Below are 2,500 nucleotides of genomic sequence, written 5' to 3' on the forward strand. Positions count from 1 at the left end.
GTAGAGCGCATGCTTTGCATGTATGAGGTCCTGGGTTCAATCCCCAGCTTCTCCAAATGCTGCTCAATGCTTGTTGCGTTTCATGCAAAAGAGCTTCAATTCATTCCTTTTATGTGCCCTCTACTGGGATTAACAGAATTTGTATACCTACAGATGCCCAAATGTCATTTTTGTATGGGGATGTAGCTCAGTGGTAGAGCGCATGCTTTGCATGTATGAGGTCCTGGGTTCAATCCCCAGCATCTCCAAGCTATGTTAAAGCTTTAATGCATTTTCAGCAAGTTTGAGTAAAAGCCTTTCAGTTTGGTCCTCTACCATTTTTGCCATGGGGATGTAGCTCAGTGGTAGAGCGCATGCTTCGCATGTATGAGGTCCTGGGTTCAATCCCCAGCATCTCCAAGCTCTGTTAAAGCTTTAATGCATTTTCAGCAAGTTTGAGTAAAAGCCTTTCAGTTTGGTCTTGTGACCTGCCAGCTACTGGATTTAACAGCATTTGTATACCTACAGATGCTCAAAAGTCATTTTAGCAAAGGGGATGTAGCTCAGTGGTAGAGCGCATGCTTTGCATGTATGAGGTCCTGGGTTCAATCCCCAGCATCTCCAAATGCTGCTCAATGTTTATTGCGTTTCATGCAAAAGAGCTTCAATTCATTCCTTTTGTCTGCCCTCTACTGGGATTAACAGAATTTGTATACCTACAGATGCTCAAAAGTCATTTTAGCAAAGGTCCGGGGTTCTATCCCCAGCATCTCCAAATTAACAGAATTTGTATACCTACAGATGCCCAAAAGTCATTTTCGCAACGGGGATGTAGCTCAGTGGTAGAGCGCATGCTTTGCATGTATGAGGTCCTGGGTTCAATCCCCAGCATCTCCAAATGCTGCTCAATGCTTGTTGCGTTTCATGCAAAAGAGCTTCAATTCATTTCTTTTATGTGCCCTCTACTGCGATTAACAGAATTTGTATACCTACAGATGCCCAAAAGTCATTTTTGTATGGGGATGTAGCTCAGTGGTAGAGCGCATGCTTTGCATGTATGAGGTCCTGGGTTCAATCCCCAGCATCTCCAAATGCTGCTCAATGTTTATTGCGTTTCATGCAAAAGAGCTTCAATTCAATCCTTATATCTGACCTGTACTGGGATTAACAGAATTTGTATACCTACAGATGGCCAAAAGTCATTCTTGCAACAGGGATGTAGCTCAGTGGTAGAGCGCATGCTTTGCATGTATGAGGTCCTGGGTTCAATCCCCAGCATCTCCAAATGCTACTCAATGTTTATTGCGTTTCATGCAAAAGAGGTTCAATTCATTCCTTTTATCTGCCCTCTACTGGGATTAACAGAATTTGTATACCTACAGATGCCCAAAAGTCATTTTTGTACGGGGATGTAGCTCAGTGGTAGAGCGCATGCTTTGCATGTATGAGGTCCTGGGTTCAATCTCCAAGCAATCTTTAACTACCTATTTATCAGACTTTTGACCTACCTGTGTAGTCATTACAATGTCTGCAAACATCTACTACTTATTACACAGACGTTATCTTGAGTAAAAGCACTTGTAACTACACACAAACAAAGCACACCTTTTATCAGGGGATGTAGCTCAGTGGTAGAGCGCATGCTTCGCATGTATGAGGTCCTGGGTTCAATCCCCAGCATCTCCAAGCTCTGTTAAAGCTTTAATGCATTTTCAGCAAGTTTGAGTAAAAGCCTTTCAGTTTGGTCTTGTGACGTACCAGCTACTGGATTTAACAGCATTTGTATACCTACAGATGCTCAAACGTCATTTTAGCAAAGGGGATGTAGCTCAGTGGTAGAGCGCATGCTTTGCATGTATGAGGTCCTGGGTTCAATCCCCAGCTTCTCCAAATGCTGCTCAATGCTTGTTGCGTTTCATGCAAAAGAGCTTCAATTCATTCCTTTTATGTGCCCTCTACTGGGATTAACAGAATTTGTATACCTACAGATGCCCAAATGTCATTTTTGTATGTGGATGTAGCTCAGTGGTAGAGCGCATGCTTTACATGTATGAGGTCCTGGGTTCAATCCCCAGCATCTCCAAGCTATGTTAAAGCTTTAATGCATTTTCAGCAAGTTTGAGTAAAAGCCTTTCAGTTTGGTCCTCTACCATTTTTGCCATGGGGATGTAGCTCAGTGGTAGAGCGCATGCTTTGCATGTATGAGGTCCTGGGTTCAATCCCCAGCATCTCCAAATGCTGTTCAATGTTTATTGCGTTTCATGCAAAAGAGCTTCAATTCAATCCTTATATCTGCCTTCTACTGGGATTAACAGAATTTGTATACCTACAGATGCCCAAAAGTCATTTTTGCAACGGGGATGTAGCTCAGTGGTAGAGCGCATGCTTTGCATGTATGAGGTCCTGGGTTCAATCCCCAGCATCTCCAAATGCTACTCAATGTTTATTGCGTTTCATGCAAAAGAGCTTCAATTCATTCCTTTTATCTGCCCTCTACTGGGATTAACAGAATTTGTATACC

General features: G+C 42.8%; 12 non-coding genes across 12 annotated transcripts in view; all 12 read left to right on the forward strand.

The window, feature by feature from the left end:
* Positions 1 to 55, forward strand: part of trnaa-ugc (transfer RNA alanine (anticodon UGC)) — a 72-nt gene extending 17 nt beyond the window's left edge. Inside the window, exon 1 of the tRNA in view lies at positions 1 to 55. This exon is cut by the window's left edge and continues 17 nt beyond it. This is a non-coding gene — a tRNA (tRNA-Ala).
* Positions 56 to 176: 121 nt separating this feature from the next.
* trnaa-ugc (transfer RNA alanine (anticodon UGC)) lies at positions 177 to 248 on the forward strand. Its single transcript has one exon. It is a non-coding gene; the product is annotated as a tRNA-Ala (tRNA).
* Positions 249 to 327: 79 nt separating this feature from the next.
* trnaa-cgc (transfer RNA alanine (anticodon CGC)) lies at positions 328 to 399 on the forward strand. The gene has a single exon. It is a non-coding gene; the product is annotated as a tRNA-Ala (tRNA).
* A 132-nt stretch (positions 400 to 531) lies between these two features.
* Positions 532 to 603, forward strand: trnaa-ugc (transfer RNA alanine (anticodon UGC)). The gene has a single exon. It is a non-coding gene; the product is annotated as a tRNA-Ala (tRNA).
* Positions 604 to 804: 201 nt separating this feature from the next.
* Positions 805 to 876, forward strand: trnaa-ugc (transfer RNA alanine (anticodon UGC)). The gene has a single exon. It is a non-coding gene; the product is annotated as a tRNA-Ala (tRNA).
* A 121-nt stretch (positions 877 to 997) lies between these two features.
* trnaa-ugc (transfer RNA alanine (anticodon UGC)) lies at positions 998 to 1,069 on the forward strand. The gene has a single exon. It is a non-coding gene; the product is annotated as a tRNA-Ala (tRNA).
* Positions 1,070 to 1,191: 122 nt separating this feature from the next.
* trnaa-ugc (transfer RNA alanine (anticodon UGC)) lies at positions 1,192 to 1,263 on the forward strand. The gene has a single exon. It is a non-coding gene; the product is annotated as a tRNA-Ala (tRNA).
* Positions 1,264 to 1,593: 330 nt separating this feature from the next.
* trnaa-cgc (transfer RNA alanine (anticodon CGC)) lies at positions 1,594 to 1,665 on the forward strand. The gene has a single exon. It is a non-coding gene; the product is annotated as a tRNA-Ala (tRNA).
* Positions 1,666 to 1,797: 132 nt separating this feature from the next.
* Positions 1,798 to 1,869, forward strand: trnaa-ugc (transfer RNA alanine (anticodon UGC)). Its single transcript has one exon. It is a non-coding gene; the product is annotated as a tRNA-Ala (tRNA).
* Positions 1,870 to 1,990: 121 nt separating this feature from the next.
* Positions 1,991 to 2,062, forward strand: trnav-uac (transfer RNA valine (anticodon UAC)). The gene has a single exon. It is a non-coding gene; the product is annotated as a tRNA-Val (tRNA).
* Positions 2,063 to 2,141: 79 nt separating this feature from the next.
* Positions 2,142 to 2,213, forward strand: trnaa-ugc (transfer RNA alanine (anticodon UGC)). Its single transcript has one exon. It is a non-coding gene; the product is annotated as a tRNA-Ala (tRNA).
* A 122-nt stretch (positions 2,214 to 2,335) lies between these two features.
* Positions 2,336 to 2,407, forward strand: trnaa-ugc (transfer RNA alanine (anticodon UGC)). The gene has a single exon. It is a non-coding gene; the product is annotated as a tRNA-Ala (tRNA).
* Positions 2,408 to 2,500: the final 93 nt, after the last annotated feature.

This window comes from Garra rufa, chromosome 12, assembly GCF_049309525.1.
Source record: "Garra rufa chromosome 12, GarRuf1.0, whole genome shotgun sequence".
Classification (NCBI taxonomy): domain Eukaryota; kingdom Metazoa; phylum Chordata; class Actinopteri; order Cypriniformes; family Cyprinidae; genus Garra; species Garra rufa.